General features: G+C 50.4%; 2 long non-coding RNA genes across 3 annotated transcripts in view; one reads left to right on the top strand and one right to left on the bottom strand.

The window, feature by feature from the left end:
* LOC309622829 overlaps positions 1 to 8,693 on the top strand; it is a 28,665-nt gene extending 19,972 nt beyond the window's left edge. Inside the window, exons 2-3 of the long non-coding RNA XR_014241159.1 lie at positions 1,957 to 2,237; positions 8,591 to 8,693. This is a non-coding gene — a long non-coding RNA (uncharacterized lncRNA). The remainder of the gene's footprint in view (positions 1 to 1,956; positions 2,238 to 8,590) is intronic.
* Positions 2,227 to 27,486, bottom strand: LOC309622824. 2 transcript variants are annotated; one of them, XR_014241153.1, is made up of 5 exons: positions 26,638 to 27,486; positions 25,418 to 25,593; positions 9,984 to 10,315; positions 8,210 to 8,316; positions 2,227 to 7,222 (listed from the first exon to the last, which is right to left on the bottom strand). It is a non-coding gene; the product is annotated as an uncharacterized lncRNA (long non-coding RNA). The 2 variants fall into 2 exon arrangements; XR_014241154.1 differs by having other exon boundaries at positions 8,210 to 10,315.
* Positions 27,487 to 27,739: the final 253 nt, after the last annotated feature.

A 27,739-nucleotide genomic window follows, 5' to 3' on the forward strand; every position in this document is an offset into this window, starting at 1 on the left:
TTTGAATTAATCATGAGCCCCACCTCTCCTGCTATCTTGTGTTTACACATTACTGCTATTGTGTTGTATCTGCTGGCGGATCTCCTTTCATCTGCAGCCACACAAACCCTCTTCATTTAAAGCTGCACACATGGCTCTTGAATTAAGAGGGCATTTTAGCAATGATTCCTCATTCCTCTTATTGAAGGGCTCAGAGTCTTAGGGGAGGATCACTGCTGTTTCGATTGACATCTAAAGTCCAGACAAGCTAAGGAGAGAGAGCAGGGCCAGGAGGCTGTCACAGGGAAACATGGCTCTGTGGGTGGGGCAAGGGGTTAGCAGGATGAGTAGATCAGGATGGAGAGGGCCTTGAATGCCACACCAAGGACTTTGCACTGGCCTACAGGCAGTGGGGAGCCACCAAGGAATCTTGAGCAGGACAGTGACCTGAGGTAAACTGTGCTTTAAGAAAATTAAGCTGATAGCTGTGGGTGGGAGGGTTTGGAACAGGGAGAGGCTGGAGTCTAGGTGGCCAGTTAGATAAAGTGGCTCTTAATCCTGGCTGCATAGACCACTGGGAGAGCTTTTTAAAAATCCAGAACCTGGCCTCCACCCTGCTAGATTGTTTCAGGTTTCTGGGAGGGGTGGGGACCAAGAATCTGTGTTCTAATACATTCATCAGGTGCAGCAGTGAGCTAGAAGGCTAATTTTTTAAAAATTTATTTATTTATTTTTGGCTGTGTTGGGTCTTCGTTGCTGCACACGGGCTTTCTCTAGTTGCAGCGAGCGGGGGCTACTCTCCGTTGCAGTGCGCAGGCTTCTCATTGCGGTGGCTTCTCTAGTTGTGGAGCACGGGCTCCAGGCGTGCGGGCTTCTGTAGTTGCGGCACGCGGGCTCAGTAGTTGTGGCTCACGGGCTCTAGAGCACAGGCTCAGTAGTTGTGGCGCATGGGCCTTAGTTGCTCCGCGGCATGTGGGATCTTCCCAGACCAGGGATCGAACCCATGTCCCCGGCATTGGCAGGCGGATTCTTAACCACTGCGCCACCAGGGAAGCCCTAGAAGGCTATTGAGACATGCCAGTAAAGGGCTCCAGACCTCAAACACAGGGCTGTGGCTCTGGGAGGCAAAGGAGGACACAGATTGGAGTCAGGCTGCCTTCAGGGTGGGAAGTGGGGGGAGGGCAAAGGGGAGAGAGGGAGTCCCACCTGACCCCTGCCTGTTTCAGGACCTGAGGGGAGGGAGGCATGAGGAAGACCATCAAGTTGGGCCTGAAGAGCCAAATGGAGGCTGGGCCCCTCCTGCAGAAGAACCTAGAAGAAGATCAGATGTAGGAGAAGATAGCAACAGGGGACATTTAGGATGTCAAAGGGGCCTGGGACTTGGGGGAAGATGACTGCAAGCATCTGGCTCCCACTTGGAGGGGAGTATGTGAAGCTGGGAAAAGGAGACTACGATTCAGATCCCTCCAGTTGCACACGCACACGGACACACGCATGGCTACATATGGACACGGACGTGGACACACAAACAGTCTTCTTCGGCAGGAGGCAGAAAGTGTGGTGGTTCAGAGATTGGGCTCTGGAATCCAGCAGCCCTGTCCCTGTGACTCTGGGAGCCTCAGCCTCCTCACTGACAGAAAGCCAATGACGCTAGCAGTTAACTCAATATGGTTGTTGTGATGACTTGATGAGATGCTGTATGCCAAGGCTGGGCACAGAGCCTGGCACGCAGGGAACACTCCATAATGGTAGCTCTGAGTAATACTAAAAAAAATGTGATCTGACTTCTGAAGCCAAGGAGCCATAAAGTATTTCATTCAGTGTATCTCACTTCTGAAGCCAGAGAGTCATAAAGTATTTCATTCAGTGTTAGGAGACAAGTCCACGGGAAGGCATGAAACCTCTCATTTGTTGCTATCCACTCCGGGTGGCTTTCTCTGGGTGTGTCTTGATGAGTCCTTTGCCTTTTATTTCTAGGACTCCTGGAGAAATGACAGTCCCTTGCTGCTGCGTTTAATTGGAGAGGATCTCAGAGACCCGAGATTATAATTATGACACGTTAAATGCCGAGCTCTTCGAAAGTCTGCCGTTGCCCTAGCTGTCACCCTGAACAGCTCTGAGAACCCAAACCCTGCAGCCCCCAGAGTGTGCCTTGGGTCTCTCAGCCAGGCCTCACCTGGGAAATCTGAGTGATGGTGACGTGCAGGCAGCAGGAAGACACACAGTAAACCTAAGAGCCTGTGATGAGCTCAGGAGAGGTGAGTTGATGATATGCTATTTATAGCCCCACTAAGAGGCTCTGGCCGCCAGCTCCATGTGAGGCTGGGTGGAAATGATGCCTTTGTGGAGCTGAGAGCACAGAATGAAACTGGTGATTCATGGGCAGCAGCCACTTGAAATACAAACGCTCCCGCGTCCCAGCCCTGCTGGCCTTTCAGACGCCCACTTTGGAAGCATGTAGAACAGAGTTGCTAGCCTACTGTCTCCAATCTGCATGCCTTTGGACAGGATGCGAGGACAGGCAGGTTCTGCCTCACAAGGGACCTAAGAAGGGCAGCAGTGCTCCTCAGAGAACCCCAAGACCCTGAGCCCACCCCTCCCAGGGCCTGAGCCAGAGCCCAGGTCAGGGCTGAGTAAGAGGCAAGCCCTGGGCTCAGGAGGCCTGCAGGTCAGAGAGAAAGGACCATTCCTGCTCCTGCCCTCTGTCTCCAGGGGCAACACTGGCCACACAGCAGCTTCCTGATGACGCTTGTTCTGCTGAACATACAAATACGTACAATGAGGAAATCCTGGTAGTTTTAAAATTTCACCCCGCCTCCCCATTCCATAGCCCAGTACCTGTCACCTGAAATAGCTGTTGTTTATTTTCCTTGGTAATGTCTTGGCTTCCAGGCCAAAGTGTACTTGGAGGCCCCAACTCAACTCACACTCTGTGAGGAATGTGCTGGGGGTCTCTTAGCTTTGTCAACTAAGACTGGATTGAAAGGGTCGAACCAGGATAATGAGGCATAACTGAGCTCTGGAGCCAGACTGTCTGGGCTCAAATTCCATCTCCACACTTGCCAGCCATGTGGCCACCATCACATTCTTCTCTTAGACCCAGTTTCCTCCCTGGTAAAGTGGCGGCAATAACAGAACTTACCTCAGTGGGTTGTGGGGAAGAGGAAGAGAAGGAATGTATGTGAAGCGGTCAGCGCAGTGCCTGGCACATGGAAGGACTCAGTAAGTGGGAGCTGCCACTGCTGCGTGCTTGTTCTTGCTGCAGCGTCTCGGCCCTACACTGACACCATAGCCTGTGGCCCTGAGGCTCCTCACGGAGGTGGTGCCCTGAGCCTCAAGGGAGACCCTCTGTCCCTCACAAGCACAGCCCGCATCAGGCTGCCCGGCATGATGGAGTCCACCCCTGGCAGCTTGGCCCTTTGCGCTGCCTGCCCCTGCGCTTGCCTAGGAATCAAGTGCCTGTCTTTTGGGTTGGGCCTTGCCTGGGCTTGACCACTCTACTCTTCCAATCCTCTGGGCCTGGGGTGGCCCCTGGGGGCATTAACTATCACCGCCCAGTGGAGGACTTCACCTGAGGGCCCCAGGTATTAACTTGAGATCTGTAGCCAGCAGGTTGCCCACCAAGGTGGGGCCTGGACGGCAGACAGGTTGGGCCCACCTCACCTACCAGCTGGACATACAGCACAAACTGCTGAATCATGAAGGCCCATGAGGCCTTGGCTGTTTGTACGTTCTCTCATCTCTAGCTGTCAGCCAAAACATAATTGTAGCTGTCACTTTGGCAGCAAGATGCTGTGATGTGTCCTAATACAACTGCCTCTGCTCCATGGCAGTGAGCTTTGGGGAGGTGGGAGGAATCTGCAGCTGCTCCCATGGAGAGAGCCGTTCTGGAAAGTGACCTGTGTGACGTTCAGCCACGTGCAGCCTCAGGGGTGGTGTGAGCACCAGGGTAAGGCCCTGCATTAGAACAGGCACTGGCACGCCTGCTTCTGCATCTGTATAATGCAATTCTGAAATGAGGCATTTTGGGCAGCTACAAGGGCTTGGAAAACAGCCTTTAGACTTACACAGAAGTTGGACTCCAGTGTGCCTGGGCTGAATGAGTGGTTAGACAGGGGGGTACATGGTGTAGGGAGATGGTGCCAGAGGTATACCTAGGGCCAGATTGTGAAGCAAGGGGCTTGAAGGCCAGGCCATGGAGCTTGGACTTGATCCTGCAGGTAATGGGGAGCCACTGAAGGACTTAAGGGAGAGAGTGATGTAGTCATACGACATTGAGTGTCTGGGCTCAAACATCCAAAGTAGTGGCACTAGGCGTAAAGACCCCCCCCTCCCCACAGCAGTGGTGTGCTGCATAGGAGAGTGTTCTGGAGTGCATGGGGCAGCAGCCCCAGGATTCAGGGGTGACTGCAACTCTGTGCTTAGTGGGTAAGTGTGGGAAGGGTCAGCTCTAGTCAGGCTAGCTGCAGGTGTTCAGCACGTGAGAGGAGGCTCATGCCTTCCTTCTTCCTTGGTCCTCCTAGGCCAGAGTTCATTAATGAGGCACCTGTGTGCAGATGTGCCCAATGCAAGGGACTGCACACGCTCATGCCAAAGGTCAGGGGAGGCTCCTGGGGCTGAGAAATGGTCCCACTGCCTGTGGGTGTTGCCTCCCTCACCACACACACACTAAGAAAACAGCAGAGACAAATATCCAAGCTTGGGGAAATTCCCTAGAAGGAAGGTTCCATCCTCATGAACTTAAAAAAATGCCAATTCATAGGCTGGTTAATGAAGACAGAGAATATGAAGTGTTGGGAGCCATTACTAGTGGGTGAACCACCCATGAGCATGGAAGCCAGAGCATATCTGGACCATCATGTAAGTCAGGAGGAAGACAGGATTCAACTGACAAAAATTGTGTGTACCCTGCTCAGAAGTGCGTTGTTGTGCAAGCAGTGGTTTGGCAGTCATTCTTCCCTTTCAGCTGCAAGCCAGGGAGGGCGGGATGCCTCTCAGTTGTCAGGAGAGGAAGGGAAGGGGGAAGGAATGTTCCCTTTCTGGAATGATCTTCCATCAGTGTTCCCTGAGTTGGGCTGCCAGGAAGGCGGAAGGGAGGGGATGCGACAGGTATTGAACAGTGAGGAAGGTCCCTCACCTGCACAGCCCCTGATACAAGGTGTGTGTGGAGGGAGGGTGCCTGGAACCCTTTGGCCTGTGGGTGGAGCCTGAAGCTTATCCTCTCCCCTGAGGACAGGCAGCACATTGTAACCACCACTGGCTGCCCAGGGCTGGCTTGGAGCAATATGCCAAGATGTAGTTTTTCCTATTTGGTTTGCTTTTTCCTTTAAATTTTAACATGTATCAGTTTTTTTTTTTAATATAATATACAATCAGAAAAGTTCAAACAACCATATGTACAGCTTAACAAATAATTATAGTTAATGTTATAATTTTTTTTTAGAGAAAAGTATAAAAAAAGAAAACAGACGGCCCTTAAACCTTTGCCTGGCCAACCTCTACTGAAATTCTTTTAACATAGTTTAAAAATTAAAATAGTACAAAAAGATATAAAATGAAAAGTAAGTGCCTCCTCCCTCCCTCTTCCCCACAGATGAACACTAACAGTTTCTTGTGTATCCTAAATTTTTTTCTCTGCATCAATAATATTTCTGGAGTATGTGATCACACAAGATTTGTCTGTATTTAACAATAAATTTTAAAAGAGGATATAATCATGTCTGTCCCAAGATATAAAATTAATATGTGTCAAAGATTTAGTTTAACTCATTAATTAATGAGAGAACCACTAAAACATTACAACCAATTCAAAGGAGAACTCAAACTATCACACATGATAGTCAGATAAGGAATGCTGAAATCATTTCAGAAATGGATGCAAAATTGGTCAGAATCCACAAGGCAATAGTCAATTGTCTTCCACTAGACACAATCTGTATAACTGTGAACAGGAATTATTTGCATTACTATCAAGGTTTTACAACTTCACTTCCATCTTTAGAGCTGAGAAATATCTAGTCAAAGACACGAAAGGCAGAAAGAACCTAGGTGGGTAAGTTATTCTGGACAACCACTAAATTTCAACATCTTTCACAGTTTTCCCTACACTTGTAATTGGCTCCCTACCTACATCCCTCCTTGGAATTCGCCTGCCGACAACCCCTGCTGCCCTGTTTGTACCAGTTGATATGCTGTACACGTTCCAGGTGATGGGCCAGGGCTGAAAGCCTAGCCTGGGAGAACCAACAATCACCCAGGCTGAGCCAGCCAAGTGCTCCCAAGGCCCTGACACTCTGCTTCTTTGGTTGCGGGCCCTGGAGTTGTGAGTCAGGCTGACTCAGAACTGGCGGTCATGTTGGGCCTTGTAAAAGATGGTTAAGGGTTTTGTGAAAAAGGGAAGAAATTAGAAATGCAGGGAGAAAGGGCTTGTAGTCCAGCACAAAAGACAAAATGTTTGTCTAATGAGCTTCCAGTTCCTGGGATGACTTCGTGCATTTGGATTCTGTGAGAGTCCTCTTTATGCTGGCGTCAGCTTGGGTAGTGTCTGTTCCAATAATTCCTTACCCAAGGGAGTAGCTGACATGCAAGATGTATTATGACCTAAGGAGCTGGGGTGGTGTCTGAGGCAGTTTCCCACAGAGCCCAGGGTCTGTGTTGGCACCACGGGGCATTATGTCAGCTGCAGAGAGCAGGGGGCAGAGTGGGTCTATGTTACAGTAGAAAAGAACAAATACGTGCCTCACTCTGCATCCTTGTACAATCACCTCATCTCCTATGAACAGGTTTTCTTATCTTAAAAATGGGGGACCATGCTCCTTTCTGGCTTCCTCCCTGGTCCCCATGGAGGTCCACTGGGAGGCATGGGTGTGAGTCTACTGCCCAGGCCAGTCATGTGGTAGGAACTAAGCCCACAGCACTGGCAGGATGGGAGAGCTCAGACCCTCTGTGCAAAGTGCTTTGGGAGAAGAGGTTTTGTGCAGAATGGCCAGTCATGATTAATTGATGGGAGGCTCTCAGGCAAAGGATCAGATTTCACAGATAAATACACACACACACACACACACACACACACACACACACACACACACTTTGGCTCTCTTGAGAAGGAAATGTTCATTCAGCATAAGGCAAGCATATCTAAATCAAGATTTTCCATACCTTCAACGGGTTCCTTTCCACCATCTTCATTCATTCACTGAGCATGTACTGAGCACCTACTGTATGATGAGCACTGTCCCAGACACTGAAATCATGAGACAAAGTGTTAGCTCCTGCCCTTGCAGTGTTGGGAAGCAGACACACAAAAAGAGCTTTACCAAGGAGTGTGATAAGAACAGAGAGAGGAAAACAAAGGATATTCTAGCAGCACTCACCCATGACCCCAGTGTGGCATCAAGGATCCTCAGGGCATGGCCAGAGGAAAGTCTAGTGTTGCTGGAGTGCCATGGAAAGTAAGGGGCTGGCTGCAGTGGGGCCAGTCATGTGGGGACTCGGGGGCCTCAGAAGAAAGTCCACACTTCACTCAAGAAACTGAGTGCTGTGGTCAGATTTGTACTGTAGAACTGTCACTCTGGCTGCCCGTGAAGAGTGGTTGGAGGGGAACAGACTAGAGGCATAAAGACCTGTTAGGAGGTGGCTACAGGCATCTGAGCAGGAAGTGATGACCTGAACTGAGTAAAACAAGTGGAGGGAACTGATTCAAGAAATGTTTTGGCCAGGATTTAACCTGAGAAATGAGACAACGATGACCGTCAGATTTTCAGCAAGGACAACCATGTGGTTAGGGTGTCGCCATCACAGGAGAAAGAAACCCCAGGAGGAGAAGCAGCTTTGGGGGAGGGGGATGGGCTGGACAATGGTGAGTTGAGTTTGAGACATGGTGAGTATGAAGGACCTATGTACATGCAGGTAGAAGCAGTCTGAGGCAGATGGACACACAGGTCTGAAATCTAGGGAGCAGTTCAGGCTGTGAAGCTGGAGGGAATGTGGGCACAGACAAATTTACATGAGTGTGGTTGGGGAGGAGAGGGCAGGGGAAGAAGTGGAGGGGTATCATGCCCTTCGGCCCTAAAATTCTCACCTGCTGAGAATGAGGGTGGGGAAGGGGCTGAGGGCAAAGGAGAGGATGCTTGGAACACCTGTTAGGGGAAATACCAGAGAATCTGACCTAGGCCTAGCAATACAGGGGCCCTGGTGGCTTTGGAGGTCATAAATCTGCATTGGCACTGACCTGTCCTCCTCAGGGTCTTCTCTAGGACATAGAAGGCAGGAAGGTTGGTCGGCCTGTAGTACTTGGGCTGCAGTCTTACAAGACAGTTGTGGCAGAAGGTTCATTTCCTTTTGAGTGTGTAGCAGAGAGAGCTAACTGTTCACCAAAAAAAAAAAGCGTATCCCTTGCCCTGCCACAGAACAGAGTTGAGGCTAGGAAGGGGCTTCCCAGCAGAGGCTACATTTCCCAGCATATACCCCTCCTCTCACATCTGTTACATCTGAGAGGAGTCAAGTGACACGTTCTTGCCAATGGAATGTTGATCAGGGATGACATGTATTTTCCAGCCCCAAATAGTTAAGAAGCAGATGTGCCTTCTCCACCCTTCTTTTTCTCTTCTAGTTTGAGGCCCCCTTGGAAACCACATGTTGGAGATGGCAGAGCCACAAGGTGGAAGGATCCCGGTCCCTAAATCATCACTTGGAGGACACACACCACTGATCAGGAACACGCACGTGAGTTGTTTGTGAACAAGAAATCAACTATATTGTCTGAGCCAATATACATTTGGGGACAGCATCTAGCATTATCCTAACTAATATAGGGTTTAAGAAAATTGTTGGTTGTTCAGATGACTCTGATGCGGCCAGACTGGAGAATCAATTGAAGCCTCTCGGGACAGAAAGTCTTTGTTAAAGTGCAAGGGCAGGAGTGGAGAGCAGACTGGAAAAATCTAGAAAGCAGGAGGTCAAGGCCTCTGGTAGAATTCAGGAGGCTAAGATTTCAGAGAGGCTATCCTGCAGTGTGGCAAGAGCCAATGGGAAAAGGTAAGGAACATTAAGCAGGTCCGGGAACTGTGATGCTGGGGGACAGGAATCATGTTGGATGGTTAGTCCACTTGGAAATTGTGGTCTGTGACAAAGCAAGACATGGGGTGGAGAGAAAGTGTCAGAGGGCTGGCCACTGTCTTGCAACCAGGGCAATGGGAAGAAGTGCTTTAGTTAAAAACTAGACTAACCATCAGGACTGCCATCACTAAGCCCTGTCAGCTGCCATGGCTGAATGGATCTGAGCAGGGTGTCTCATCATTGGTGAGGATTTGTTCATTAGGCCACAGAGATGCACACCTGAAAGCTGGTCCATGAAAGGAACACCTGTAAATGCTGAGGCAGGCTAACTCCATCCAGAAACAGAAACAGCCAGACCCACAGCAAGAGTGCTTTCTTCAGTTGGTAGAGCAGCTTGGCACTCTCGAAATTGCTTATTTACACATCTGTTTGAGCCTCATGGACATCCCATATAAAGACAGTGTCCCTCTGTGCCAGGTAAGGTCACCAAAGTGTTAAATAAGTGATAGCACTCAGGAGGGAGTGGAGCCAAGGTCCCCTGATCTTTGGCCAGTGGTCCTCATTATAAAATTCCTTTTACAGACATTTTTAGACATTAACTACCCATCATCTTGGGAAGATTTAGGCCTCAACATGCCCCTGGCAGCAGGAATGACGGGGATGGCCTCCAAAGGCACTTCCAGCTAGCAATTCTTAAAAGAGTTTCTGAATGAGTAGTTCCAAAATAAGACTAGGAATAGGAATGACAGAAAACTCAAAATAATAGTTGTGAAAATAAGAGAAGTTTATGTCTCTTAAAAAAAAGTCTGATGTAAATGTAAGGGTTGCTATGGCCCTCCACAATTTCAGAGGATCAAGGCTCCTTCTATTTTGTTTTTTTCCTCTGTTGTTGTGTAACAAATTACCTCAAAACTCAGTGGCTTATAACAACAATAAGCTTTTCTTACCTCACACTTTCTGTGTGTCAGGAATTCAGGAGTAATTTTGCTAGGTGATTCTGGCTTAAGCTCTCTCATAAGGTTGCAGTCAGGATGTCAGAATGGAGCTGTGGTCACCTGATGGCCTGACTGGCACTGCAACATTGGTTCTGGCTGATGGCAGGAAGCCTCAGTTCCTCACCACCTATAATGCTCCATAGGGTTGCTTGAGTGTGCTTACAACATGGCAGCTGGCTTCCACTAGCCTAGAACAAGTGCAGAAGCTGCAGTGTCCTTTATGAAGTAGTCTCAGAAATCACACTATCATTTCTGCAATATCCTGTTGGTCACACGGGTCAGTCCTGTTGAATATGGGAGAGAATGAAACAAGGACATACCAGTAGTTGAGAATTACTGGAGGCCATCTTGGAAGTTGGGCTACCACATCTGCCATCTTCAGAGAGTGGCTTCATCCTAATATTCTAATATGGCTGCTCTAACTCCAGCTATCACATCACAGAAGGTACTTTATGGCTGGCATGAAAAAAGGAGAAAGGAAGAAGGGCATGCCTTTCAAGAAGTTGCATACACTATCCTACTTATAGCTTATTGACCAAAACTTAGTCACATAGCTGGAAAGGAGGCTGGGAAATTTAGTATTTATTTTGGATGCCATATACTCAGCTAGACCAGATATTGGGGGACACTTGGCAGTCTCTGACACATCAGCAATGTCCTGTGTATATTTCAAAGGATGGTGTGGGGAGGGGAGCACAGAGGACATCACTATCTTGGGTTACTGACCTGGCTAAGGACTTCTGACCCATCTTGTCTGGGAAACGTGTGTGTGTGTGTGTGTGTGTGTGTGTGTGTGTTGCAGGGACAGGGGAGGAGTGCAGATAAGTGCTTTATCCTGTAATTAGTGAATCTCAGTGTCAAGAGAAAATAGTCCTTAGAAGAACTCAGGAGACAAATGAACATTAAAAACAGACTGAGTCCTAGAAACCCAGCCAAGAGTGGTCCCAAGAATTAAGATGATCCAGAAAATGAGAAGATCATCACAGGAGACACTGTGAGAGCAGCCTCATTCTGCACCCAGACCTGCAGGTTTAAATAAATTCTAGGCAGCCCAACTTATGATCCAAATGCAGAAGCCCAGATGGGCAACTCTACCAGCTGTGTTTTTAAAAGATCGTGTGATTCCTGATCAATGAACCAAAGAGACCAAATGCAAAAGTGTTTAGAGCTGAGCTGCAGATTTGCCCAGAGACCTCTTAGAGACCAGAGCCAAGGCTTGAGCAGCCAGCTGGGTGCTGACTCAAGCTGGGGGGTGAGCCCGACATTGGAGCCTGGCTAAGCAGAAGATGAGCCATCAGCCAGCCAGAGAATTCTAAGGCTTGAGAAGCCCACAGAAAAGCTGCCCTGGCAGAAGGAGGGCAAGGCTCTGACTTGGCCGAGTGGCCGGTGACAGAGGGCACTGTCATCCTAGAGGAATGCAAAGTCTGGAGCAAGAAGCCTACAGCTGGGGCATCCAAGGGGGCAGCTGGTACTGCCAAGGCCCCTGTGGCAGGGGCTGGCATTCTCTTCACTGCCAACGCCTGCCTGGACCTTGGATCCTTATCTTGAGGGTGGAAGAGATGGACTGAGGATTCAGAGGTGCTTGCTTCATGGAGGGTGACTACAGTCTCCTACCCGCCTGGCTAGTCTCGCGTGCCCTGCCCATAGCTCAAGCTGGATCACATCCTGGGTCCTGAGTCCACACCAGGCCATCTCCAGATGGGGTGTCGGGACACCCTGGGTAGGCAGCGTGCTCACTCACCCGGGTCACAACCCATGCTCCTTATCGTACATGGGTTGTCAATCATCGCCACATTGCTGCTGCACAAGGGTCAACCTCCAGAGCAGTGAGGGATCACCACGGCTCCAGCCTTCCCCGCTCTGCCTTGGCCCAAGTGCCAAGGTCACCGAGAATTTGGGGGACCTCTACAGACTGCTACTTTGAGGACCCTTTCAAGAAAGACACCTCCAGGTGTGGCTGACATCAGGCTCCAACCTCAGGTGGGGGTAGGGGGGTGTTGGAGGCTAAGGGTGGGCTGGTAGGGGGTAGTTAGGAAGGGTAAAGCATCCCAAAGTGGCCTGGAATTGGCTTGGGTAATCCAGGACTGTGCTTTGTGGCTCTGTTACAGCAATGCTTGGTGAGCACCTGCTCAATGAGGCAGACACTCGGCTACCCCCGGGGACACAGAGCAGAGGAAGGCTCATATGACATCACACCAGACCATAAATAAAGTAAAACAGCAGAGGGTGCAATATGCAGTGATAGGTTAAATACAAGACACAGAAACAACGGAGGAGGGGAATGTGCTGGTAGAGTGGTAAAGGGAAGCTTCACTTCACAGAAGAGGTGGTACCTGCAAGAAAGAACAGGAGTTCCTCAGCCACTATGGGGCCAGGTGAGGAAGGGAATCTAGGCGAGGGGAACAGCAAGCCCCAGAGCTCTTAGCTGTGAGACCACCAGCGGTAGAGGAAGAGATTTTCCTTGCCTGATGTGTTCATTAGACTATGAAATTTCTGGGCCCTTTCAGGGTGCAGTAGCCTTGATCTCTTTCCATTAAACAACTCAGAGGAGTCAGAGAGGGGAGAAGATGCTCCCTCCCTGCTCGTCGGGTTTTCTTTCAACTTTGAGTCCTTGGTAGCTGGTCATAACAGGGGGGGGAACCATAATTATGAAGAGGAGAAGGGTTCTTTGATCTTGAAGAACCTGCCCAAGGCCCAGTCCGTCTCTATGTAGGTCCTCAAGTGACCCTGGATGGCCCCTTAGGCATGACTGCCCCCAGCAGCCTCTGATGGGGCAGGAGGCAGGGCTGGGAGGTGCACTGGGTGGGGCACTCTAGCCTACCCTCCCTGCTGTCAGACCCAGTCCGTTGAGGTGTCTGGGCCTCTCTGGAACCCTTGGGAACCCCCAGCATTGCCAAAGCACCGTCCTGCATCTTGCAGGTGGCCCTACAGTGTAAGAATCGTCATCTGGCTCATGCTGACACATCCTAGTAACTTTTTTGGTGGTGTACAGGTTTGCTTTTCCTCTAGGACCCAGGAAAACGTGATATGCAAATGAATCACCAGGTGACCCAAAATCAAACAGCTGCTCTGGAGTTCTTCTGTGAAGGCAAAAGGAACTGGAGGCCCCAAGAGGTCCACCTCCTTTCTGGGTCAAGGTGGGCAAGTGAGACTGAACCAGAGTTACACTGGGATGTCACCCTGTCTCTGGCTACAGGTGGACCAGGAACCTCAGGCAGAGCTGCCAGTGCCCAGCGAGGCTTTGGGAAGATTTGTGGTGCAGGTGGCGGGTGGGTCATCAGTGCTGAGGTCCTGGCCAGCCCAGCTCATTCATCCAGGAACCCCTTTCCCCTGACTGTTGCTCTTCTCACTGGGATATGCAAATAGCCTCCTGGCAGGCCTGGCCTTTCTCTCACCTATGCCAGCTCCAGCCCCAAGGCCTGGCTCAGGTCACATCTCTCTGGTTCAAAAACCCCTTAATATAAACTCCTTGGTCTGGCATCCAAGGCCCTACACACTACAGTACTAACTCACCTCTCACCAGTCTTCCATAAACTCCTCCTCCAGCCCAGTGTGTGCCCATCCTTTTTGTCCTCTTCCCCTAAAGCTCTCTCATCTTTGAGCCCTGGATCTTGCCTTTACCGGGTCCAAAGGTCCCCTTGCCGCTGCTGCCCTCCTGACCAGGCCCAGCTCCAGTGCCATCTCACCTATCAAGTCTTCCTTGTCACCCTCTGCCCTCCGAACCTATGGCCTACAAGATGGAACTTTTTACTAGATTTGTATCGTTAATTATAGGAGTGATACATGCTTGTAAAAACATCCCCACATTATAGAAGCATACACAGTAAAATGACTGTGTCATCCCAACTCTCCTTTCCCTAGAACTCACCCCAGTCAACAGTCAGGCATGCACATGGGTGCCCGTTTTACACAACAGGAGAGGGGGCCCTTGAGAACTTTCCATCACCACTTGACATGGCGGTGGCAGGGTGGTGGTGGGGAGGAGCAGAGTTGGTGGAAGGTTTTAGAGAGTGGTGACTTGTGTTGACTTTGGAAAACATCACTGGCCTCGAGGTCAGTCTGTGGGACCCCTTGATTTCTTTCAAAGAACAGAGCCCCAGGGAGGCATTTCTAGTTCACGGGAGGATATTCATTCTGTTCACCCAAGAGCCAGACACTCAAGTTCAAAAGGCAGCCAGGCTGCTTGAGAATCCTCTTGGCCTAGCACAACCCCCACTATAAGCCCGGGCTGAGCTGAGCGGAAAGTCAGGCAGCTTTAATGGCACGGTCACTCGGTCAGATGGAGAGACGCAGAGTTTGAACGCTGGCCTGCCTTTCTCCAACCTGGGCCCTCGCCTGGCCCCTGTAGGTCCAGTGTTCTGGCTGGTCAGCCTGGAGCCCTCTACCCACCGTGTGCCCTGCTGGCGAAGCAGTGAGTCTCCTTACAGCATGGCTCAGAAGAAGAATCCGCCCAAGGGACTACTCACCCTCCTTAGAGTAGGAACTAGAGGAAGAAGCGGGGCTGCGCTGGCATCTCCTTCTCCAGAGGTTCCAGCCCATGTTTCTAGGCAGTTTGAGCAACAGGGGATAGACGTCTTCCTTAAATAACCCGAGGTACCACATCTTTCCCCCACACTCCAATTCAAATAAATATTTAAGGAAGAGAAGGGACTGTGGTACACTAAGGTGGGAACACCTAACCCCAATTTAGAGATGTCAGGGAAGGCTCCAAGGTATTGGCATATAAACTGACACTTAAAAAATAAGCAGGATGTGGCCAGGTGAAGGTGAGAACAGCATTCCACCCAGAAGGAACATCACTGGCAAAGGCCTAACAGTGAGAGGGAGCATGACTTTGGAGAAACTGGAAATTCACTGTGGCTGAGCCTAGTGTGTGAGGGGGACATGGAGTGGGTGGGCTTGGAGAGGTCGACTGCTTGGGTGTGCAAACCTCAGGGCTTTGTCCCAGTGGCCAAAGGGAGTCAAGGAAAGGTTTTAAGAAGATAAGTGACATTTCAGACAGATGACTCATAGACCATGAGCTGGAGGTGATAAGTTTGGAGGAAATGAATGCCTTTGGGTGAGCAATAATGGTAGCCTAGACTAGGGCAGGCACAGTGGAAGATGAGAGGAAATAGAATTCAACACAGCATGTGGGGGTGAGGAAGAGGAAGGCGACCCTGGCTTAGGTGTTGAGGACATAGATCACGGATCGACAGTCGCATTCAGCAAACAATTATTAACTGGACTGGACTCGGTGTAGGGATCTGGAGATCCCCGCACACTTTCATACGTAAAGAATTGAAGGCCAGTGATAAGCCCCAATCTGGCCATCTAGCCTGCTGACATCAGTGCAGACCTGACTGGGCACCCAAATCTTGATTCGGGCATATCATGTATACACAGAGGCTGCTAGACACCATAATCCTGAAGCAGACACCCCAGGTCCACAGCCGACCACTCTCAGCCAACCCAGTGCTCCCCTGACCTACAAGCCAGATATCCCCAGTCAATCAGCAACACTCAGAAACTTTGTTTTTTGAATACAGAACAGAGATAGTTCATGACCAACCCCATTTCTCCCCCTTCCCCAACCTAGACTCTCTGCTGGAACAGTTTTTTGTTTGGCAGTAAAACTTTTCTACTCAGCACTCAATCTTTGGCCTCTAGTCTTAACTCAAGCCAGAGGCCTCCACCAGCCACAGGGCCTGAAGGGGCTTCAGCAAAGTTGGATACACCTTATATGTTCTTTGCACAATTCTGATATTCTGTACTCTGTGGTCCTTCCTTGAGCTCTCCTGGGCACCTGCGGGTGCAGTGAGCAGTCCAATAGGGGCTGAGGGTGTTATCTGAGGCCATGAAACATGTGGGCATTGGGCTGTGGCGTATGGTGGAAGAATACAGGTAGGAATCCCAAACCCTTGGTTATGGTCTCCAGCTCCCCAGGTGACCTTTCCTCTTTGGGCCTGTCCCTCCAGCCCCCAGGCCTTTGCACATGCTGTTCCCTCTACCTGGAATACTCTTCCCCTTCCCCTTTGTCTGTTTGACTCGTCCTTCAGGTCTCTGCTTTCTCAGGGAACACGTGACTTTTTTTTTTAAAATAAATTTATGTTTTTGTTGTATTTATTTTTGGCTGTGTTGGGTCTTCATTGCTGCATGGGGTTTCTCTAGTTGCGGTGAGCGGGGGCCACTCTTCGTTGCGGTGCATGGGCTTCTCATTGTGGTGGCTTCTCTTGTTGTGGAGCACGGGCTCTAGGCACAGGGGCTTCAGTAGTTGTGGCACGAGGGCTCAGCAGTTGTGGTTCGTGGGCTCTAGAGCACAGGCTCAGTAGTTGTAGCGCACGGGCTTAGTTGCTCTGTGGCATCTCACTGACTTCTTGATCCAGGTCAGATTCTTTAGTTAAATACTCCCATAGACCCATGTTCCATTACTTCTTTCCCTTCATTAGGGGTTTTTGTTTATTTGTTTGTTTGCTAGCATCTGCCTCCCCCAGCAGACTTCCATGAGAGAGAGTTTCTGTCCTACTCACTGTTGTATCCCCAGACCCTGGCAAGGGACCTGTCCAGTAGTAGGCACTGAATGAATGCATGAATGAACAGATGGATAGATTTCACTTGGTAAAACAAAAGCTCAATTGGATGAGACCCTTCCCAGCATTGACGTAACCTTCTAGGCCTCTATCGTCTCATCTCTGAAATAGGAAGAATGTTCCCTGCTGGCTGCTTTACTTCTGTATCTAAAATGACTCCAGTTAGCCTGATAAAGTTTGGGATGCTTTAAAAACAACTGGGATAAAGGTTCCTATTTGGCTCGAGGACCTTATTTTCTGACCCCTGGTCACATATATATGAACACTGAGAGAGAAATTCAGGCTGTGCCAGAAACCCCTGGGCCCTCTGTCAGAGTTGGAATTAGACAACCCCTTCCAGAGAAGGATGCGTGGCCAGAAGCCCCAGCCATGCCTCCTAGAGTTACAGCGGTAAAGGCTCTCCTGTGTTCCCGTGGCCCGGCAGGCAGGGTGGATGAGTGTCACAGCTTAGAACTGGGAATGGTGCCCCATCAGGGGCTCAGAGTCTACTCATTTATCCTTCTGTCTGTCTTCAGTGATGGACTGAGTGTAGGAGTTTTTCTGAGACAGAGCCAGAGGTATGGCTTAGGGCCCAGTGAATCATCTCCCAAGAGTCTAGGCTGCACAAGAAGGCTGCCTGTGTCCACCATTGCTTTCACTGCTGCAGGTGGACCTCACCTGCTGAGGTCCAGATCTGCTTATAAGATGCACCAGGATGAGGACACCATCTTTATAATCTTCACGAAGAGATTCTGCCCAGCCATCCTCTCCCTGAGGGCCCAGAACTACACATTCCTATTCCCCACAGTCTTGAGGGAACTTGCTCCTCCTGGAAGGGGTAGCTGGCTGGACTGGAAGGATGACCTGGTCAGGGGCTAGAGTGAGACAGAGTCTCAGCCACATCAAAATTTGCGCTAATATCCCTAAGAGCCAGGATAGGGAGTACCAGGTCCTAATAAATCAATAAGGTTTTTCAAGAGCTGAAAAACCTAACCGAGGAAAAGGAGGAGGCATTTGATTCTGGAGGAGCCTTTTCAGTGACTTAGGAATGCAATGCCCATTACACAAATGGGTAAACTCCTGCCATGGAGACCTGTCTCTGATGGAAACCTGGGAAGAGCCAAAGCTTTCAGTATTTTAAAGAAGGGTAGCCCCTTGCCCCCACTCTTCAATGTGCTAAGTCTGTGCCTTCTCCTTCTGCTCAGACCACCATTCATCCTTACTGCACTGCTGGTTCCTGGTCACCTTGGGACACCCTAGCTGGCCCAGGCCCTCCTTAAACAAACTCACAAGAGTCAATACAATCACTATCAAAATCCCAACAATGTTTTTTTCAGATATAGAAAAATCCATCTTAAAGTTCATATGGAATCTCAAGGGACCCTGAATAGCCAAAACGATCTTGAAAAAGAACAAACTTGGAGGTCTCGTATCACCTGATTTCAAAACTTACTTCAAAGCTATAGTAATCAAAAGAGTGTGGCACTGGCATAGAGACAGACATATAGACAAATGAAATATAATAGAGAACCAAGAAATAAATCCTCGCATATATAGTCAAATGGTTTTTGACAAGGGTGCCAAGACAATTTAACAAGGAAAGAACAGTCTTTTCAACAAACGGTATTGGGAAAACTGGATGTCTACATGCAAAAGAATGAAGTTGGATCTTTACTTTACACCATATACAAATATTAACTCAAAATGGATCAAAGAGCTAAACATAAGAGCTAAACTATAAAACTCTTAAAAGAGAACATAAGGGAAAATCTCCATGTCATGTCATTGGATTTGGCAATGATTTCTTGCAAATGACACCAAAATCACAGGTGACAAAAGGAAAAATAGATAAATTGGGCTTCATCAAAGTTAAAAACTTTTGTGCATCAAAGGACAATACCAATAGAGTGAAAAGGAAACCCATGGAATGGGAGAAATATTTGCAAATCATATAAGGGGTTAATATCCAGAATATATAAAGAACTCCCACAACTCAACAGCAAAAAACAAATGAACACCGAATTTAAAATTGGACAAAGGAATTAAACAGACACTTCTCCAAAGAAGATACACAGATGGCCAGTAAACACATGAAAAGGTGTTCAACATCACTAATTATTAGGAAATTCAAAATTAAAATCACTATGAGATACTAATTCACACCCATTTGGATGACTACTATTAAAAAACAAAAAACTAAACTGAACAGAAAATAACATGTGTTGGTAAGGATGTGGAGAAATTGGAACACTTGTGCATTGCCAGTGAGAATGTAAAATGATGCAGCTGCTGTGGGAAATGATATGGCAGTTTTTCAAAAAATTAAAAAGAATTACCATATGATCCAGCAATTTTACTTCTGGGTATACACTTAAAAGAACTGAAAGTAAGGACTTGAACAGATGTTTTTACACTTGTGTTCATAGCAGTATAATTCATAATAGGCAAAAAGTGGTAATAACTCAACTGTACATCAGTGGATGAATGGACAAACGAAATGCGGTGTATACATAAAATGGAATATTATTCAGCCTTAAAAAGGAAGGCAGGGGCTTCCCTGGTGGTGCAGTGCTTAAGAATCCGCCTGCCAATGCAGGGGACACGGGTTCGAGCCCTGGTCCGGGAAGATCCCACATGCCACGATGCAACTGAGCCCATGTGCCACAACTACTGAGCCTGCGCTCTAGAGCCCACATGCCACAACTACTGAAGCCCGTGTGCCTGGAGCCTGTGCTCCACAACAAGAGAAGCCACCACAGTGAGAAGCCTGTGCACTGCAAGGAAGAGTAGCCCCCGCTCGTTGCAACTGGAGAAAGCCTGCGTGCAGCAACGAAGACCCAACGCAGCCAAAAAATAAATAAATAAATAAATTAATTAATTAAAAAAAAAAAAAAAGGAAGGCAATTCTCATATATACTACACTATAGATGAACTTTGAAGACATTATGCTAGGTGAAATAAACCAGACACAAAAAAACAAATACTGTACGATTCCACTTGTATGAGCTATCTAGAGTAGAGTTCATAGAGACAGATAGTAGAATGGTGGTTGTGGGCTAGGGGGAGAAAGGTATGCAGAACTGTTGTTTAATGGGTACAGAGTTTCATTTTGGGATGATGAAAAAGTCCTGGAGATGGATGGTGATGATTGCTGTACAACAATGTGGATTTACTTAATGCCGCTAAACTATACGCTTAAAAATAGCTAAAGTGGTAAATTTTATGTTATGTATATTTTACCACAATAAAAAAAGAAAAAGTTGAATGGGAGTAGGCACCTGAATCTGTAAGTGTCCTCTTCTGAGAGCTTACTCATGACCCTAGGAGATAGTGGGAGAGATGGGGGCAAAGGAAGGGGGCTGTCTGTTCCCCACCTCTACCACCAACCTCCCTTTATTTCTACCTCTCTAACTTGTGGTCATTTCACATGTCTTGTTCGATGTGTGTGGTCTAGATTGTGACTGTCATTCTCAAGTAGGTAGACTCAAGAATAAAGAAATGTGACAGCAAGAGGTGACAGGTGTTGGGGGGATAGATTCAGGTTCAGCAGGGATTCTCAGAGCCTTGGAGGGGGTTGGCAGATTGAAAAGTCTTCCTAGTCTTAAAAGATGAGTAAGTGACAGTTAAGAGGCCAGAGAGATGGAAGAGTCATAGTCAAGCTAGGGGCACACAGAATGAGGCCACTGTAGCTGAGTTCTGTGGTCAAGGTAGCAGGAGATGGGGCTGGAGTCAGATTGGGCAAGACATTTACCCAAGGGGATCACAGCGCCCTGGAGGGTTTGTAGTAGGAGTGAGACCCATTTGACTTACATTTTGAGATGCTCACTCTGGCTGTTGGGTGAAGAATGGACAGCAGGGGGCATGGGTAGGAGCAAGCAGACAGTGAGAGGCTGCTGCAGGCATCCAGAAGAGAGGTGGCGGTGGCGTGGCCTGGGTGGTGGTAGTGGAGGTGGAGGGCTATGGACAGATTCTTAAGGTGTTGGGAGGGAGGGATGCCAAGGCCTGTGGCTAGATTGGACATGGGGCTGAGGGGCTCGCTGCCCAGGGGTCTTGGGTGGATAGGTGGCTGGTAATACCATTTACTGAGATCTAACCAGTGGCAGGACAGGTTGAAGGGACAAGTCTGGCACCTGGTTACTGAGAGATGAGTGGTCAGTTCACCTTTGCTGGTTACACATCACAGCTCTTATATTCAGAAAGTTCTTCGAGTCTAACCCTGACCTTCCAGCTGCAATTGGAGCTCCAGCCATTCCAGGTTGCCCTTGGTGAGTCTGCTCGGTGCTAAGAGGTGGTGGGACTGAGGCATGGGCTAGCGGCCAAGGGCTTGGGTGGCAGTTGTGCCTTTTGCATGACCGCTATTAAGCATATCAACCTGTGGTGCCTGTCAGACTCAGACCCAGGGAGCCCATGCCAAGGTGCGTGGGCTGGAGGACCCGGTACAGGAGCCTCCTAGGCCCCAAGCACTTCAGGTCCATACATGCCCCTCATCCTGCCTCTGGAGCCCTCTCTCAGATCAGAAGCATCCCCCAGGGCCCTCAAGAAGGGCTCTTCTTCATGATTCCTTCAGAGGTAGAAGGTGGAGAGCAAAACCTCTGATCTTGATGCCAGACACAAACTCCAAGAAATTACTCACCAGAGGGCAAAGCTTCAGAACCGCTAGAAAAGGGCCCTGCCCCACAGTCTGATCAGAATAGCTGGTCAGCAGGGGCTGCGGCACAGGGGGCTTTCAAGGTTGGGGCCAAGGCCCTGACCGGGCACAGCTCCTTCCAGAGCTGGGCTGCCCTACACCTCATCTTACCAAACTACAACTGTGACCAGGGAGCCATAGGCAGAAACCCCCTTGGATCTGCCCCCCTAGCTGACCAGTTGGGACCCTCAAAGCCCCCAGACCTACCCAAGACTGACTTGCCATGTGTTTGGGGTCCCATCAGTGGCTTCCTCATCCCTGATCCCTATCGTGCCCTTCTGGAAAGTGTCGATCAGTGCCGCAGCGGCCCCCATCCTGGAAGCCTGCTCCCTGACACCCTCAGGGAAGGGTCCCAGTATTGGCCTCTCATGAGCTTCCCATTCCCAGGAGCTGGGATCAGATGACCAGCCTACTCAGGTTTCCTTCTCCTGTCCACCCACCTACCGCTTAGCTCTCCTGGGCCTGGCTCACAGCCATGTCTGGTGTTAAGGCCTGCCAAAGGGTAAAGGGACGAGCACTGGGGAGGGAAGAGGTGACCGGGGTTCCAGCTGGCTGGGACAGAGCCAGGGAGTTGTCCCAGCAGAGATGACATTTTGGGAGTCATTAAATCTGAAGGAACAGAGTGGATTCACCAGGGTGGCAGCTCCCCCCCTCCTGAGCAGAAGCTTGTGTGGTGTAGCCTTGAGAGGCAGGCCTCTAGGGGAGGAGCCCTTTGGCAGGGCGCTCTTTCCCCATGATGCCTCCTGTTCTGTGCTTTCGCAGCTTGAGTGGTGAGGACGCCTTCCTCATGGGAGCAGGGTCTCTAGGATGCTCAGCCCCAGGCCTGGTTCTGTCCTGAAGCCACACAGAAACGCCTGCCCCCGATCCTCCTCCCCACAATCCTGTGAGCTCCCTCAAACCACCCACTCCTGGCTGCGCTCCTAGATTTGCTCCAGAGAGCTGGACGGGGTAGGAGGGGCCTCACTAAGTGTCCAGGGTCCGTTTCAGGCAGGGGCTGGGCCTGGCCGTGTGCAGAAGTGTTTTGGGGTGAGGCCGGCCCGGGACCCACGAGAGGCGCCAAGAGAGGGGCTGATGGCTAGAGGGGTGGGCCATCGGGGGAGACTCAGCCAGTGTGCTCTCCCAGCAGCCACCTCTGACGGCTCCAAGGGCTGCCCTAAATCCTACTGTCACCTTCATCTCCATTCTCAGCCACCGCCAAGAGCCCTGGTCTCTCAAGGGTGAGCCAGTAGGTGAGCTAGCGAAGTCGGGACCGCCCCCTCTCTTCCCGCCACCCTTCTGCCTCATGTTCTGGGCGTGGGACAGAAGTGCCCATCCCTGCTTGCCATCCTACTCTGTGTGGTAAACAATGTAACCCACATGCCAGGCCGCTTCTGCCCATGAGATTGTGTCCTGCGGCTCTCCTGGGGGCATTAGTGCTCCCCCTACTTCCATGTCCAGACCCTGGCCAGGGTGTGCCCTCCATGCCTAGGGAGCCCCTCAGAGCTTTTCAGGGGTCAGGCCATTTGTCTCTCTGTTCCTGGTAATGCCCTGGGAGAGGAAACCCAAATTCCCTGAGGATAGAAGGCCAGGCAGTCAGGGAGAGATGGAGAAGGGCACATTACCGAGAGGAGTGAGTGGAAAGGTGCAGACCCTCTTCCCCTTGCCCCTTGTTCACCACCCTTCTCTGGCCAGGTGATTCTCCCACTTGCCACCACAGCAATCTCTGGGAGGAAAGAGGCTGAAATCTCTGGATATTTGGAAAGATGGGGTCAGGGATAGGAGGACTGCTAGAAGAAACCTCCAGAGAACAACCATGACCTAGGATGGAGTCTCCATGGGCCTGTCAGCTTGCTCTGAAACTGGATGGAGGGCAGCTTCCATAGGGGCCTGAGGAACCCCTGCCCTCCCAAAGGATCCTGATCTTTGCTAGGTCCTGTAGGGTCAGGCTAATAACCCTGATACAGCCTCCCACGCTGTTAGATGAGCCCTCAGGGAGTCAAACATCTGGGCTTCAGTGTCACTTTGGCTACTTGCCAGAGCTTCGTGAGCTTCTGCCCCTCTTTGAGAGCCTCAGTTTCTGCATCTTTAAAATCGATATTATCATTCCAAGGGCTCAAAAGAAGTTGGATTTGTTCCTAAATATCTCCTTTCTCTGCCAGTCATTCATTCCAAAAGCCCACTCTCCTTATTAGCGAGTTCTGGTTAAGCATTGCTCTAGTCAGATACTCTTGAAAGGTGGTTGGGGGCACAGTGAATTTCTCATCTTTTGGGGAGGATGCATTTTTCTGATGCCATTGGGCCTTCCAGCCCCCTTCCCCAGTGCTGGCCATGCCCCCATAAATTGAGACCTCTATCTAGGCAGCACCCTTGCCAGCACCCTGTGCTATGCCCAGATGATTCCAATCCAACGGACTGCAGCCTGGGCAAAGATGTCAACACAACATTCCTTTGCTAATGGGAGCCTAAGCTGTCATTGGCCCAAGCAGGACTCTGACACTCAGCCATGCCACCCTCTATTTCAACTGACACCTGTTGGCTGAGTCCTTATTTTGCACCAGGCACCTTGATAGGCTAGGAGGCAGGGAGTGGGCAGAGAGGAAGGTTAGCCATTCCATTGCCCCGACCGGTCCCCAGAGACCAGTGGTATCCTCATACACATGGCACTGAGGTTCCATGCTAGCAAAATCCTCAAGGTGGGGACTTTCCCCTGAGAGCCAGTCAAGGAGGGCAGGGAGGGTTCAGCCAGGTCTCCAGACTCCCTCACACCCTTAATGAGGTGGCAGTGCCATCAGATGTCTGGTCCAGCAGGCTGAACAGACAGAGCAGTCCTCTCACATTTAAGAGAAAATAGGATGTTGGGTTTACTATCAGGCTCAAAAGCAGGGAGCTGGCAATAAATCAAGAACTGAAAAGCTATGTCAGTGCTTCAAACTAAATTTCCAAGCCCGGGAAACAATTGCACATTAAAATCCATTGGAGGAAAAAAAAAAATCTATTAAGATTTCAGGAGAAATGCTTTGCTATAAATTAGATTTTTCTGCCAACCAGGATAATTCAATAATTTCCCCTTGACATTCCTGAGATTGCTTTTTGGGGGGAATTATGATGCTTTGAAGTTGGGAGCGATTTGTTTCCAAGAAAAGATGAAGAGTTGACTGGGAGTGGAGGTGAGAGGGTAAGGAGGGGACTCTTCTACTAAAGGGGAAGGGGGCCCCCTTTGGGGGCTCTGTGCCACTGGACAGAGATTTTCCAGGATGGCCAGGAGGACTGCAGGGCAGTGCTTTGACCAGGGGATGCCCCAGGCCAGACTTGACTCTGACAGGAGAGTGTGTGTATATGTGTGCGGGGGTGTTTGGGGAAGATCTTGGGGTCCTCCAATATCATCTTATAGTTAGGGCAGCCTCAAGTCTTACAGCTTTCCTAAATAACTGTCTAAAACCTTCCTCAACCCTGATGGAACCAGAGCTGCTTTCAGGTGCCCAAGGTCACTTCTTAGTTCTGCGTGCAGGGTAGGCAGAGGTGGCTGCCTGCCTCCCAGTCTTCCTTTCTTCCTTAGCTGTGCAAGATTCAGCACCAGCCAGGACCCCTCCCTCACATCTTATTTATCTCCTGTAATTTGGGGCTTTGATCCTAGCCCCTATCAACCCTGGTCTCTCTGTACAAGGTCCAACACAGCCATGATGCCAGACTGTCTCTGGTTGGCCAAAGCCACTCTGACTGGACAGGACAGCTGGCAGAGGAGGGTGCCAGGCAAGGGGAGGGATCTTGGAGGACTAGGCACAATCAGACAGGCCACTGGGTCCCAGCCTCCAAGACAGCTGTGGGGAAGGGGCAAGGGACCCAAGTCAGAACTTGGGTAGGACAGGGCTCCAAAGTCAGCCAGCCTGGCTGTGAATTCTGGCTCCTCCACTGGCAAGTGTCTTAACCTCTCTAAGCCTTGATATTGCTATCTGTAAAATGAGATAATGCTAGTACCTACCTTATAGGTAGAACTAAATGTGACAGTGTGTGTGAAGCCCCTAGCACCATGCCTGGCACGCAGAAGTGATACACAGTAGTATCTTTAGGACAGCTCTTCCCACTGCAGGAAACCCATCCCCTGCAGCCCCTGCTCAGGCCCCCTTCTCTCTCCCTTCTCTCCCACCAAAACTTGCCTGTCCTTGCGGACTTACCTCCTCAAACAGAACCACGAAGAATGATGTTTGCCTGTAGAGCTGGGCTGCCCGCTGAGAGCCATCACACAATTGTGCTTGGGAAGACTTTACCCATGGTAGTCACTCATTGTTGCTACCAACTACCCTCACAGGAAGGTTGGTTGATGTTAAAATTCTCTCATTTTGCAGAGGACCTGGGAGGTAAAGTGACACTGTTCAAGGTCACATATCTGGGAGAAGAGGTTGGAGCTGGGACTAGGGCCCAGGTCAGACCAGCTCAACCGGAGGCAGTCATTCATCTTAAAATACATCCTTCTTTCCATCCTTCCTTCCTTCCTTTCCTCCTTCCTTTCTCCCATGAATCAGAGCCTCCCAGAGCCCACACAATGGCCACTGCGACAGAGTGGCAAACTGAGGCAGGGATGCATGGGCGTCATCTTCTTTCCAATATTCTCCGAGTCTCCAGAAGGAAGATCATGGAGCGCAGCAGAAAGAGGTCAAAGGGGAAGGAAGTGGGAGAGTCTGGGAAAGTTTCCATTAAAGCAGCTGTCAGAACAAGCCATTCACTTGGACACTGCCTGACTCATAGAATAGAGAAATTCGGGGTTTTAAAGGTCATCTCATCCCACCCTCTTTTTGAATCATTTCTTCCACAGGTGCTCCGCCACCCTAGATAACAGGGAGCTCACTACCTTCCAGGGCAGCCCCAGGGTGCTCTTTGCTCCTCCACCCCTTCTGGGGCTCAGACTTGGCTTTCTGTGGCACAGTCCTGGCCCTGACCCCACACAGGCAGGGGCCAGCCAGCAGCTTCTCACTTGGCAAGGTCCCAGGTTTGGGGAGCTAATCTGTGAGCAAGGCAGGGGCTTTCTGGAGACTGCGACTCTCCAGAGGACAGAGCTGGGTGCTGTCAGGACAGTGTTCCCCGGGGATAGCCCTGTTCCTAGGAGTTTCCCCTCAAAGTGGAGGTCAAAGGGAAACCTAGGGCTGGGAAACTTTGCCGCCACCTGAAACCAGGCTGGGAGTTCAGCAGACACGTAATCAAGACCACTGCAATTGCCTCAAAATGATGAATATTTGAACTGAGTTAGCCCCAGACCAGGGGATGTCCAGGTTTCTGGTTTTGTCTAGGGAGGCACCCCCCAGGGGACCTGCTAGCACCTGGAGGGGCAGGACATGGGAGACATGGGAGCTGGGAAGGGGCAAGAGGTGTCTGGGGGTTTGGAAACTGTGGCCCTTACCATTCAGTAGCTGTGTGACCTTGAGCAAGTCGCTCGGCGTCTCTGAACCTCAGATTCCATGTCTCTTAATGGAGGTAATAGTGGCGCTTGCTCTGATGGAGGTAACAAGACACGATGCCGGCAAAGTGCCTAACACTTAGTGAGCGCTCTGAAAGTGCCAGCCTTTGTTACTATTTGCAGCAGATGGGGAAACCCGTGGGAAATCCGGACGCCTCTGGGAAGCTGGGGGTGGTGGGCCGGAACTTCCCGGAGCCCTGGGGCTGGGCGGGGCGTCCCGGGTTGGGCCCCGCCTCCTGTGTCCCGTTCCTCGGGGCCCGCAGAGCTTCCTTGCAGCCGCTGCAGCTGAGTCACTGCGGCCCGGCCGGCCGTTGGCCTTATCTCAAGACGTGTCTGCCCCTCGAAAGCCCCCGGCGTACCCGCCCGGCTACAACTAATTTGCGCCAAGTCCCTCCGGCAGTTCTGGAAAAACTCCCAGGGTCCCATAGGTTTGGGGTCCTGAGGAAGGAGGGAACCTCCTTCCAGGCTGTCTGGAGGTATCCAGGAAGCCCCTTGCCTAGAAAAGTCTCCCTGTGCCTACCGGCACTGCTCCTTTCTTTCCACCATTAGCTAAACTTTCCTTGGGAGTAAGCATTGTCTTCTGCAGATTTCTCTTTTAAAATGTGCATTCCCACTCAATGCTTTAAAGGGGAAACCAGAAGACTGGAGAACGGGGCGGATAGACCCTAAGAGCCAAGAAGGGGAGGAGTCCTGAGAGGCCGGCCTGGGATTTGGCTGCCTCCTAGGCTCCCTCAGGCCCCGCCTGCCGTCTCCCAGCCCCCTGGACTCTAGGGGAAGTGGTGGGAGGGGGAGGGGGAAACAGAGCTGACAGACTCTGTAAACAGAGCTGGTTTGGGCCTCGGCCAAGGACTGGGTGTCCTGGCCCAGGCTGGGTGTGAGGCCCATCCGCGGCTCTCCAGGACACCCCGCCCTGCCCCGCTAACCCCGGAGGTGCCCGGCCCATAGCCAGCTCCAGCCAGGATGTGTCTTGAGTTTGGGGAAGTTGGCCAATTCCCACGTGGGAAATGTGTCCCGAACTGGGGGTAGGGGTTTCTCTCTAAGAACC

This window comes from Balaenoptera borealis (assembly GCF_965194805.1).
Source record: "Balaenoptera borealis genome assembly, chromosome: 2".
Lineage (NCBI taxonomy): Eukaryota > Metazoa > Chordata > Mammalia > Artiodactyla > Balaenopteridae > Balaenoptera > Balaenoptera borealis.